Consider the following 13,897-nt stretch of genomic DNA (forward strand, 5'->3'; position numbering starts at 1 on the left):
TTCTCTTTGTTTCTTGATCATGAAGAACCACATCATGCACAAAATCATGCTTCTACTTCCAACATAACCAAGACCCTAACCTCTTGAGGTTCTCTTGGTGAAAAGAAAGAGTAGTGGTAACAATCCAAACCAAGCTTCCATTCTTCACTATGATCTTGAAGAATCTTTGCTCAAGTATGTATAAAGATGAAATCAAATTCTTGGATGACAAGGAGAAGAGAGGAAGGCGTGAAAGAGGAGAGAAGGAGGAGAATAATTTCTTGCCAAAACCTAGAGAGAGAAAGAAGAGTGGAAAGTGAGATATTTTGAGCCAAAATCAAATAAATATCTCTCAAACGTGCAATTACTAAATTGCCCTTGCTCCAAGCGTGTTTAATACGACACTGATACTGAAATCGTATTAAGCTAACATCCCATAAAATATTTCCATCACTCTTATTTTCCATGAACTTAAATCCTCTGGCATTATCGTCTGGTAATATTCTGATACTGACAGGCGGGATGTTACACTCTACCCCCCTTAAAGAAATTTCGTCCTCGAAATTTAGAAATCATCTACCAATCGCTGCGACTAAAACCTGTCTTCTTTGGTTTCAGTTATAATAAATCTGATCAAACTCACTCCGTAGAGTTTCGAAGCATACTTTCCTTATCAATACATGTAATTCTTCCTCTTTCTTATTTTGCATATGATTGAATATGGTCTCTTCTATCTTACCATCTTTATCAAAATCACAGAACTGTCTGAGAACATAGTGATTAAAACTAACCTTTGTTTAGGAGGATTGCTTGTCTCGGATCTATTCCTTCTCTGCATAGCATGAACTCTGCATCTAATAAATTTTCTCTATCTGAATCACTCAGGATTTGCCTTTAAACTGGAGTTCTACTGATATCCAGGTTTGCCCTGCAGTGTTTACGTGTATCTAACACATCTTGTCATGCATACATTTTATCACACATAGATAATCTCTCTTGCCGCACTTTGCGACTTTTGCCTCTTACTTTGTTACTCATCTTGATAATTCGGCAAACCTATCATCTCTTTTAGGAGTCTTAAGAAATCTTTCTATCTTTCATAACCTCCCTGTACTGCAATTCATGGGTAACTTGTCTAGCTTGGCATGAAGAAGTGAAATCAACTACACTGATTCATCTGACAATCTATTAACCTGTCTGGTGGTTCACATGCTCTTGAAACTTTCTACTAAGTCCATTTGCACTTGCATTGTACACTCAAAGCACAAATCCGTGCATCCCGTATGACTTGAGTATCACATGGGTATTGTCATTCATCCATAAAACTTTACCTTCTAGTATTGGCATACTTTTAGCGCCATTGCTTGTTAGTTAATAACGATACTCATTCTAGCTTCTGTTTCTAAAATTTCTAAACTTTGGTACATAGGTTCTTGGGATGAATAGATACACGACTAGAAAAATATCATTTTAAAACTGAGTCTATACTAGTACTGCAGAACCACAGGACAAGTCTCTATATCTGAAAAAGGTTTTATGACTCTCCTTCACACTTGTCTCTAACAAGCTGGTCCTGAAGTCTGTACGTCTTAAGTGAGCTTACTCGCTTACGACGTATCTCATCAGTCTTAACAATGTGAAATTTCATGTTTCTTTTTTTTTTTAACATCGTTCCCAAGTTCCTTAATACCGACCTTATCTTTAAAAGTTAAAAAAAAAACGTGGCTTGACACCATTCTAGAAAGTATCGTTATCAATTAACAAGTATGGTATAAGAGGGTATGCACTTCGTCAGGCATAAATCATCAATCGTACTCCATCAATATAACATATACTCCTTCTGACTAACCAACAGCTCTTCTACGAATTAGACATCACCAAAAGGCAACTTGATTAATTCACCTGTGTTAACTCTAATCTTTCTCATCTTACCTGAGTGAAGATGCTTTCTTTAAACTTTTACTTTAATCATTACTGGCTGCATAAGCATCTATACTTACTTAACATAACGAGAACTCCTCGCTTTCCACATAATACTTCTCACTGAAATGGTATTTCTATCTCGAACATTTTTCACAAGATTCTTACTACAAAATTCCATGTTCCATGGCTACTGTTCGCAACTTAAGTAATTAACTTCCGTTGCGCTACTCTGATTCCCACCAGTTGGCTTCAACCAATACGCTGATCCGTTGAGACGAGTGAACTTTATTCTTCTTCTATTATTACATTAATATCTGCTTGAGCTCTGCTCGATACTTCTATGTTGCATGCTACTCTGCAACCTTGCTCTACTCTTTGCTGGTAAGATTGAACCTCAAGGAAACTTACCTCTGGACATATCAATGTCATACGTACTCTTATTCCTGAGCAACTTAACTCAAGGAGCACATCTTTGCTATTACATAACTACTATTCCATGAAACGCGCTTACAACATCCCAAGGTAGACTCATCTTGCACTCGGACAACTTCCTTATGCACCTAACATTGTAGCTTCGTATCTCGCATACTATGTTTTGCTTAATTCTTCCTATGCTTGCTCGTTAATTTTTCTTTCTAAGAAATTTCATAAATTAGCACAAGGGTCATTGACGTTGATGACTTTCAACTATATATAAAAAAAACATATACTGAATCTAGGTCCCAGTCGTTACTCTAAATTCACAGAACGAGTTGATAACACGTATGTGTCATCAAATCTTAGTCCTAGTGAGTTTAGCCAAACTATACGAGTCGTAACAAACCGGTACCTACAAAATTTCACTTCGAATTTCAAAATGTCAACTTCAATCACCCATATGCGTATGTCTTTCTAAAATCATGTAAACTTTACAACTTAGCATCTTAACTAGCCTTCGCAAGTCCATCAAGCAAAACATAGATTCGAGGGGTACTCTTAACTCTGCGAAATCCAAAATCCTCATGATTTCATATGACTTTGCACCATTTAACTTCTTGCCTTATGATTTCACATCTGTGACTTTCATTCTAGATACTGGTGCCTCTAAACTCTTGGTCTAAACTCATTCTTATCTTTTGACACATTAACTTCCAAAGTCACGTTAAACCGGATCGATTTTTCATTGATAGTTTCTCATGCCTTTTTCCCTTTGGAAACCTTAGGATGTGATATGCATTCGTCACTCGATATCAAAAACAATTTTTCGTTGCATAAAAGATGGTGAAGATAACTCTCCAATAGTCACTGCATTCCCTAGAGACGAACTGAAAAATTTCGCTCCGGGTTCGCTATTGATGAGTTTCTTCAGCTCAATTTTTTTTTTCAAAACATAGTTTGTATAAATTTTTTTTATTTCTCAAGTAATTTAATGCATATCAGTCATTCCTAACATCTAAAATATCCTACTACATATGCATGGCAAGCATCAACCTAATTCGATACAATTCTCGGCACTTTAGAAATTAATGCCTCATTCCTGATAACATAAAACTTTCACCGAATCCTTTTCTACTACGAGTAGCTTACTTCCCTGCGTTACCGCTTAACGTAGCTTCCCGAACACTAGAACCTTGTTCACCTTGAACATTCAAGTCCATAACTTCAATAACATAACACTAATCCTGAGAGTCTACTAATCCCATCAACCTACGTCGACTGCTCTCTATCTTGTAGCCTTGCGCTTACTTTCTGGAATACAATTCCGTTCTAACTACGACCCTTACTGAAGCTTCAGGTCCTACGAAGATATTTCCATATCCTTCACTTACGGGTATACGAAGTATCATCAACAACTTACCCAACACTGTCTAAGCGCCCCTTCTTAACTTTACCTTACAGTCCCGGAGGATTCATACTTCTACTTGCTTAGTTCACCGTCCACCTACTGGCACGATCAACTTCTTACTAATACTCATTCCGAGTTCTTACTTCTGAGTTCACACTTTCCAGTGCATCTTCTTCACATACTTCGTCCCTCCAGGGTCCTATTCAGCTCTCAGGCATCCATTCTAATCGTCGAATGCTAAATTGAGTTGATCAGGCTCAACTAACAACAACAACTAGAACATTTACCCGGAACCCAATGGTCCCACTACCTTTGTTGTAACTTAATGACCCAAGGCACGGTCTGAATCGACCTGCTCTGATACCAAATTGTAACATCCCAGACTGCTTACAGGATTGCCGACTAACCCCACAAACCAACACGAGTCTTTTCAGCATGCTTTGTCCTCACTCACATGCTTACCAGGAAACTTCCCGGTAGGTCACCCATCCTAGTACTACTCCAAGCCAAGCACGCTTAACTGTGGAGTTCCTATGGATTGAGCTCCCGAAAAGAAGATGCATCTTGTTGATATGGGTAGTACCTAACAATTCTTATAAGCCTTCCTTCAACCATGTAGTCCCATACCTACACGGCCTCCGGATCCCTCTCATTCCGATGTGTTTCGGTTCCTACTATTGTCGTGGGGGTCCCTTGCGGCTTAAACCGTTCCCCTTAGGTCGGGAACCTTTCGTATCCACCTAGCGGGATATCGAAAGCCACGACGTGGGTGTTACATGCCCACCAGCTTCCGCCTGGTTCGTCCCCGAACCACACCGTACTGGGAGAGGTCTGCTCTGATACCAAATTGTAACACCCATACCAGACGTATCTAGAAAGTCTGGCACGTGCGTTAATATTAGTACTGGATACATTAAAATATACAACAACTAAAAACTTCGAATGAATAATATTTACATCAAGTTACGTTCGTATAAATAATAATACAACACAACTCATCCATACATAAAAATACATCCTTGATGTCCATGACGTCCTGCAGCTTTACGAACGAACCCTTGAAGTAATATCCATTCGGCTCCGAACATGCATAAACGTCCTGCTTATCTGAAACAAATAAGGATTGGAATGAGACATAATGTCTCAGTGAGTTCCCCTAAATCCTAGGCTATAGGCAACCTCAAGGGAAACCTACGGTCACCACGTGTCTAAAAATACAACCTGACGGTTGATTATACGTGTGTGGGGACTTGCATACGTAGACGGTCGTGCATACTAGGGCCGTCATAGTCTTATCTCACTTGTTATAGGCTTCACTTCCTATACGTGTCATGGCGGTCGAGGGGAAACTAAAACCGCGATGCCAAGAATACGCTCTACGTATCAAGGCCTAACATACTATAATCATGACACCATTCTAAACCGGACGGTTAGGGGAGACCTAGGACCGTCATCGGCATATCTTTCTCTATTTGCTCTAATGCATAATACAATGTTTCTAACACGTATCATATCTTCCTATCATACTAGTTTTGACGCTCTACGTCTATGCTCTACTATTCTTGACGATCTACGTCAAGGTTTTACTAGTTCTTGATGACCTACGTCAAGGCTCTGTGACTTATCATAAATATATCTAATAAATATGCATAGTCAAGTTCATTCATAAAGTTAGCGTTTAACAATCAAACATTATCTGAGTTCATTTTACGGAAAGCCCCGAGTGGAGTAACCCCGAGCGCATTCCCTATCTATCCGATGGAAACCTATCTAAGGTATAACCAACGGCACTCCTGCAGTGACGTGCGGGATCCTTACGGCTAACCCCGTTTCACCTAATGGAAACCTCTTGAACCAACCTAATGTGGACACAAGAGACACGACACTACCTCTTGCTTACTAAGTGACATGCGGGTTCCTTACGGCTAACCCCGTTTCACCTAATGGAAACCTCTTGAACCAACCTAGTGTGGACACAAGAGACATGGCACCTTAACTTAAAAGTCTTGATCTAAATATATGCATGAGTATTAAATCTATACTAGCTATCTCTTTTACCCCGGATGTCTATACGATCCGGCTAGAGGTAAACTATGTGCTTGCTTAACCTTCTATGTGAAGAGATATCTAATCAATTCACGTCTTGCCATACTCGTATGACACTTAGCTCTTATGCGAAGATAATATTCTATATCACTTCGTGTCTATTCAAACATACTACTCATGTCTAGCATTCTTTTCTCTTCTAACTATTCTAGTTCTTGACAAGCTATGTCAAGGCTCTACTTTCATCCCATGCCTAGTTCCTTGCTACCCGAATAATTCGGCTAAAACTCTCTTGAGCCATCCTTGTAATACATGCTAAGATTGCCATGATTAATGATGCAAGGATCAATTGACGATGCGTGCAAAGTTTCAATAATTACTAGAGACCGAAAATGCCATAAACCCAAGTTTCAAGCCGTTTATAAATTCTATGATTTGATAAAGCCAAACTTGTTCCAGTAGAAAAATAAGTGAAAACAGTGAAAGAACACTTCGAAACGATCGCTACGGACCCCCACACGACTGCCCCCAAGCACCCGAACGCAGAACAACGCGGAGGTTGTCCTGTCTGGGGCGCCTGACGCCAGGAGCGGGACGCCTAGCGCTGGCTCCCTGTGTGTGGGCGCCTAGCGCCCTTGTACAGGCGCAGCGCTGCGATTGTTGCGTTTTCGGTGTTTTCGGCTACGGGTTTTCGTCATTTTCGACCCAAAACTCGTCCAATTCGACCCTGTAATGCATCAAACTCATACAACAACATGTATAGCATCATTTAAACATAACTCATGGCAATTTTTAACATATAATCAACTAGAATTGGCTTGGGGTACTAAAATTTCATTAAAACTAAACTAGCATAAATCATTATCCTTCACAAGATTAAACAACCCCAAAGGTGGGTAATCTATCTATGGAACTCACCTCTAATGTTTGCACTTGATTCCCAAAGCCTCCAAGTCCTAAGCTCAAGAATGCCAAAACCCTTACTCTTGGTTCAACACAAATCCATGGCTTTAGCTCATCAATCCCACTTCTTCCATGCTTCTCTTTGTTTCTTGATCATGAAGAACCACATCATGCACAAAATCATGCTTCTACTTCCAACATAACCAAGACCCTAACCTCTTGAGGTTCTCTTGGTGAAAAGAAAGAGTAGTGGTAACAATCCAAACCAAGCTTCCATTCTTCACTATGATCTTGAAGAATCTTTGCTCAAGTATGTATAAAGATGAAATCAAATTCTTGGATGACAAGGAGAAGAGAGGAAGGCGTGAAAGAGGAGAGAAGGAGGAGAATAATTTCTTGCCAAAACCTAGAGAGAGAAAGAAGAGTGGAAAGTGAGATATTTTGAGCCAAAATCAAATAAATATCTCTCAAACGTGCAATTACTAAATTGCCCTTGCTCCAAGCGTGTTTAATACGACACTGATACTGAAATCGTATTAAGCTAACATCCCATAAATATTTCCATCACTCTTATTTTCCATGAACTTAAATCCTCTGGCATTATCGTCTGGTAATATTCTGATACTGACAGGCGGGATGTTACAAGCAGCTTCATCTTGTGCTTCTAATGTGGGTTCAGCTTCTGGACTTTCTTTAGATTCAGCTATCTGATCAGGTTCTGGAGTATCTTTAGGAACCTGTATCTCTACATAACTTTCACATTGCTTTGAAGTTTTATCTTCAAGCTCTTTGTCATCAAATTTAACGTGCATAGATTCTTCAACACAAAGTGTTTCTGAATTATACACTCTGTATGCCTTTGACCTTTCAGAGTAACCTAAGAAGATTCCTCTTTGGGCCTCTGCATCAAATTTCTTTAGGTAGAGCTTGTTATTCAGAATGTAACATGTACATCCAAATTGATGAAAGTAAAAGATATTGGGTTTTCTTCCTTTAAAGAGTTCATATGCTGTTTTCTCCAAGGTAGGTCTAATATAGATCTTATTCTGGACATAACATGCTGTATTCACTGCTTCTGCCCAAAAATGTTTTGCTAAATTGTTTTCATGGATCATGGTTCTGGCCATTTCTTGTAAAGTTCTATTCTTTCTTTCTACAACCCCATTTTGTTGTGGAGTTCTAGGAGAAGAGAATTCATGGACAATTCCATGTTTTTCACAAAAAGCTTCAAATGGCTCATTTTCAAACTCTCCACCATGATCACTTCTGATTTTCAAAATCTTTGTTTCTTTTTCAGATTGAATTTGAGTGCAGAAACTACTAAATACATCACAAGCAACATCTCTACTCTTTAGGAATTTTACCCAAGTTCATCTGCTATAATCATCAACAATGACTAATCCATATTTACTTCCATATAAGGATACAATATTGACTGGTCCAAATAAATCAATATGGAGTAGTTCTAAGGGTCTGGAGGTTGAGACAATGTCTTTTGTTTTAAAAGATGATTTCACAATTTTCCCTCTCTGGCATGCGCCACAAAGTGCATCTGAATGTTAGTCAATGTCTGAAAGGCCTTTGACAAGTTGTAACTTACTAAGCTTAGAGATTAATATCCAGTTAGCATGTCCCAGCCTTCTGTGCCACATCCATTTCTTATCATTCACTGATAGAAGGCAAATTACCTTCTGGTCAGCCAGTTCAGAAAAATTGATTTTGTAGACATTTTCTACCCTCTTTCCCTTGAACACAATGGATTTGTCTTCCTTGTTGATTACAGTACAGTTGGCTTTCTCAAATAACACATCATAACCATTGTCACAAAATTGACTAATGCTCAAAAGGTTATGTTCAAGACCATCTACCAACCATAAATTATTAATTGAGGTAGATGAATTACCAATAGTTCCTGTACCTATGATCTTGCCAGAATGGTTGCCTCCAAATCTCACACTTCCTCCTTCCTTCATTGTTAGGCTAAGGAAACTGGACTTCTCTCTTGTCATGTGTCTTGAGCAACTGCTGTCTAGGTACCATAATTTTTGTTTCACCTTTGCTCTTAGACATACCTGCATTATTGACATTTCTAGATTTAGGTACACATTGTCTTATGGGTCCTCTCAGGTTAGTACTAGAAGTTTTACTCTCTACTTCTTGTACCTTGTGCTGTAAGTTGGGTTGCTTCTGATTAACCATCACCTTAGGTTTAGTAACCTTTGGTTTTGGTACTTCAGGAGCAGCAACTGTCTTCTTCCGAAACTTAGACTTCAGAACCTCAGATTTTGGTTTCACCAGACTCTGAGGAACATGTTCTGATCTTTTTAGAATCCTGATCTTTGAAGTCTTGGAATCAGAGTTGATCATAGCCTTTGGCTTAGAGTTCTTTGGCTTTGAAGTAATCTTAGCCTTAGAGCTAGAAGCTTCAGGTTCTGATTGAACAACAGTTTCCAACTCAACACCTTTAGGTACAAAGAAGGTTTTCAATCCTTCCTTGATGCATTCACAACATGCTTTGAGACTGATTTCATTAGGTTTCCCTCCTGAAAAGCCAATCCCTTTGCCATTGTTTCTGTAAATGATGTATATCATTGAAGCCACTCTGCTTCTGTCAATGCCAGACATGATAAAATCTTCAAGAGCTATTTGATGGTTGCTTAAAGGTTTTTCATTACACTTTTCTTGTAGCTTCTGACATAAGAACCTGAGCTTGTCTTCATACATTTTACAAATGAAGTCAAAGCCCCTAAGTCCTTCTTCAGAAGCTTTCAGATCCAATATAGTTGGTTTTTGTTGTTTCACTAAATCAACATATTTTCCTTTTAAATCCTTCAACTCATTGGTTCTTACTTAAAAATGTGTAAGAAGTTCTTTAAGTGACTCAACAAGTTCATTTCTGGGAATTTTAGAATATACCTCGTTTTCATCTTCAAAGTCTGATTCTAATCCAGCTTCTGAAGTTGTTGTAGCTACTAACCTAATAGCTAACTTTGCATCTTCATCAGCTTCATCAGACCCAGATTCACTTCCTAAATCATCCCAGGTTTCCATTAAACTCTGCTTAATCTGCTTCTTGAATTTGCTTGGTCTGAATGATGACTTCTTTGACTTGTCCTTTGACTTTTCCTTTTGAAGATCAGGGCAATCAGTTGATGTCCAGGCTTCTTACAGTTGAAGCATCCCTTCTGATCTTCTTTCCTTGAGCTTCTGGAGTTACTCCTTCTGGTCAGAAACTTCCTATTCTTCTTAGCCAGATACTCAAGTCTGTTGGAGAGCATAGCCATCTCAGCAGCATCTAGTTCAGAATCTGAGCATGATGATTCTTCTTTTTCAGATTCAACCACTTTGAGAGCTTTTGATGACTTGCCTTTGGATGGAAGGGCTATTGATTTACTATTCTTAGTAGACTCATGTTCATTAAGACTTAACTCATGAACTTTGAGAGAACTAACAAGACCTTCGACACTTAAAGTGTTTAAATCTTTAGCTTCCTCAATGGCAGTCACCTTTGGTCTCCATCTAGCAGGCAGACTCCTGAGTATCTTGCTCACATGATTAGAAGCAACATAACTCTTCTTCAGGATTTTTAGTCCAGAGACTAAGGTTTGAAACCTTGAGTACATCTCCTCAATAGTTTCATCATCCTTCATCTTGAACAACTCATACTGATGAACCAACATAAGAGCTTTTGCTTCTTTGACTTTCTTTCTACCTTCATAGTTTGAACAGAGAGAAGCAAACATAGCTTTAGTAGTGGACTTGTCACTCATCTTCATGTATTATGCTTTAGGAATAGCAGTGACAAGTGCTCCTCTGATAATATGATGCTTCTTGTAGAGTTTCTTCTGAGCAGGAGTATGTTTCTTTCTATCAACATCAGCTCCTTCTTCATCAAGAACCAAGTCATCACCAACACCTTCTTCTAGTATGTCCCAGAGTTCTTCGTCAACTATAAAAGTTGGTTTTCCACCAAGAGAATTCTTCAGGGTCTCCATTGAATCTAGGAATCTTTCCTACGCTGGATTTCTTGTTGTTGTCATAATCATGTGCAACAGCAGTATGGTCAGGCCCAGATCCAGAGCCAGATGGTCCACTAGACATGTTTTTCTCAGATCTTGGACTGTTACACTGTTAGGTGTTATCAACAAAACCAAGACTCTAGATACCAATTGAAGGTGAGAAAAACACAAGAAGGGGGGTTGAATTGTGTTTTGAAATTTTTTTCGTTTCTCTTGAAAACTGAACACACTGGTCAGAAGGTAAGTGATACAGCTTCTGAAGTGATAAACAGAATTTGAACGCATCGGAATAAAACAGAGAGAGAGAAGAAGAAGAAAGACACACAGCAATTATACTGGTTCCTTCCAAAATCCGGAAGTAGTCCAGTCCCCCTTGCACTTCCAAGGAGATTTCACTAGAATGTAATATCTGATTACAATTGCTCAAGCACACAGCAAGAGACTTCCTATGCTTAAGCACACTTTGCAAGAGTCTTCCTATACTCAAGAACACAATCAAGAAGCACAACTGCAAGAGACTTCTAAACAAACAAGATTACAAAGAATAATGTTTGAGATTGAACACTTGACATACAATCAGAGGTACTGACAAAACAAATCAGATACAGACTCTAAGACTTAAGAATTTCTAAGATAAAACTTGAGAAACAGAAATTCTAAGTGAATGCAGAACAATTTCAGCAGAGGTTTGGCACTTGTAAAAATGTTGAGAGTCTTTCGTTCAGCATTGCCAAATCTCTAAGTCTTCACTCCTTTATATAGAGGTGTGAAAGAGACGTTGTGAAATTGCCAGCACATCAAAAGAGTCGTTGTTGAAGCTTGATCTTTCACCAATGATCTTTTGCCTGATTTGGTTGTTGTCCTATGAAGAACCAATTTGAAATCCATTCCTATTGTGAAGGAACATCTTTGCAGGCATAGCTGTTATTCTGGAGCGGTTTTCTTGTCTTGTAGCATGGACACAAAACAGAGTAGTGGAGAAGGTGGTTGTACAGTTCGTACAAGGTACAATGTCAACGCTTTTTGAAGATAAGCATCTAATGCCTTCAAATCTTCACCAAAATGACTGTTACGAATTTCCACTAGTCTTCTGCAGTGTTTTCGAATCCAATAGACAGCTTTTGAAGTGTTAATCCTTGAATCTTCAGCTTGTGGTGATAATCAGCTTCTGATGAGCTTCAGCTTCTGATGAAGTCGCTTCTAAACTATCCGCTTCTGATGACTATCAGCTTCTGATGACTTTCAGCTTCTAATGACTTTCAGCTTCTGATGACGTCATCATTCTCCAGGAGCACTTCCCTTCAGATGCACTCTTCAGATGCTTTCAAGCTTCTTTTTATTAATTCCTTAGCTCTCTTTTTGTTCTTCAGAACCTTTATATGATGTAAATTTTTAACTATGGTCCTGTACACTTGAACAAAAATTAGCTAGTCCAATTGATAATTTTTAATACCTTGTTATCATCAAAACTCTTTAAGGTTTGTTAAACACATTTTGTTCCAACAATCCGGAGTCGGGGTCTAGCTGCAATCTTTGTTTAACTTGGTTTGGTTTTGGAATAATAAATGAACATTAAACTAACGGAGCAATAAAAATAAAAGCGTGTGGATTTTTGTTGTGACATTGGATCACCAAAAAATCCCTAATCAAATTTTTTGCATTTTTGGATGTATATAAAGCGGTAAAGAAATAAAAGGACTCAGACATTCTATATCATATGCAATAAAAATAAAGCCCCTAGAGTTATTTCTAATGAAATTACTTTAGAAAGCCGCCAACAACAAGCACCAAACGTACAAATGGCCTCATCAACCTGTCCAGATATTCATGTTCCTGAACAACATGTTCCTGAACTTGTCCCTGATCATATTGAGTCTCATTCTTCAGTTGAAAAAGTCAATGAACCTGATTTTATGACCACATCAGAAGATTTTGATGTTGAGGTTAAGCAATCTAACTCTTCCTCTACTGTGGTTGTAAATTCTGTTCTTGATCAACCTTCAGAGACCAATACTCAAACTGCAACCTCCACAAATGACCAACCTTCATCTTCAAGCCAAGCCCTTCAAGCTTGTGCTCCTGCCAGAACCACAAATGTCCCTTCTCCACCCACCCTGTTTCTAGATTCTTCTATACTAGCAGATGTGTGTGAGAATATCTTTCAGGAGCTGAACAAGTTAGTTCAAGCAAGCAACAACCTTGTGCATATTGAAAGAAAGATTAGATTTTGTCTTGACTGAACTGCAGAGATCATCTCTTGATGCTCAAGAAACTGCGCAGAACAATCTTCAAGACTGGCTAAGAGGAGTTGTCAGTAACTTGCAAGAAGTAGAAGTCAGAAGGAGAACAATTATAAGAGCACCATTATGCAAAGAAGTCAGAAATGTTGCTGCTTGTATTCTTTCTGGTGTTCATTCTAGGGAGTTGGATCTCTCTTGGTTGAACAAGATAAACTTCAAGTCAACATCTACTGAACTGGATTTGATGCAAAGGAATGATGTACTAGAAAAAGAGAACAAGCAGTTGAAGAAAGAGCTTCTTGAACATAAATTACTACTGCTTGAAAACAAGTCTTATACAGAAGCTAAGCTGGAAGAAGCAAGAGTTAGAGAAGAGAACTTGATCAGAAGCAATGAAGACTTCAAGAGAGAAATGAAGCAACTGATAGGGCCAAACCGCAAGTGCACGGCCTATCGAAGTAATAGTAGTAAGTAGAGTATCGTTCCGCTAGGGAGTTGTTCAACTTAATTAACTTTTTAAAGAATGATTAGAGGAGGAGAAAGTTTGTAAAAGGAGGTTTGATTGCTGAAAGTAATTAACAATAATAATAAAGAGCCTTGGGATCATTGGTTCGTCATAACAACAAACCCTTCACTAGACAAGACTTAAACATCTAATTTCATGGTTTACACACTAATTTCTAAAGATCGGTTTCCCTTAGCCCCTCACCTTTTCGATGAAAGTTCGGTGAGAGTTTACTTCTAGTAACCAAGCCTATTTCGCTGACTTGATTACTAGAAGATGCATATAGGATTGAAACTACTTGTGTCTCAATAATTGCAAAGACTATTTCACTGTTTTGCAATTATTGTCTAGATTCACTTGTTCCAACATCAAAACTCCGCTCTCGCTTTATGAATTGATGATTGGGATGATGGATTAACGATTATCAAACCCTCCGCTTTCGCTTTCACAGTTTGAT

The 13,897-nt window shown here is 38.6% G+C and overlaps 1 long non-coding RNA gene across 1 annotated transcript; it reads right to left on the bottom strand.

The window, feature by feature from the left end:
* Positions 1 to 4,277: 4,277 nt before the first annotated feature.
* LOC146954822 (uncharacterized) lies at positions 4,278 to 7,075 on the bottom strand. The gene is made up of 2 exons (XR_015015227.1): positions 6,692 to 7,075; positions 4,278 to 4,834 (listed from the first exon to the last, which is right to left on the bottom strand). It is a non-coding gene; the product is annotated as an uncharacterized LOC146954822 (long non-coding RNA).
* Between the last annotated feature and the right edge of the window lie 6,822 nt (positions 7,076 to 13,897).

This window comes from Medicago sativa, chromosome 1 (assembly GCF_051527215.1).
Source record: "Medicago sativa cultivar Bolivia chromosome 1, Bolivia_mono, whole genome shotgun sequence".
NCBI lineage: Eukaryota > Viridiplantae > Streptophyta > Magnoliopsida > Fabales > Fabaceae > Medicago > Medicago sativa.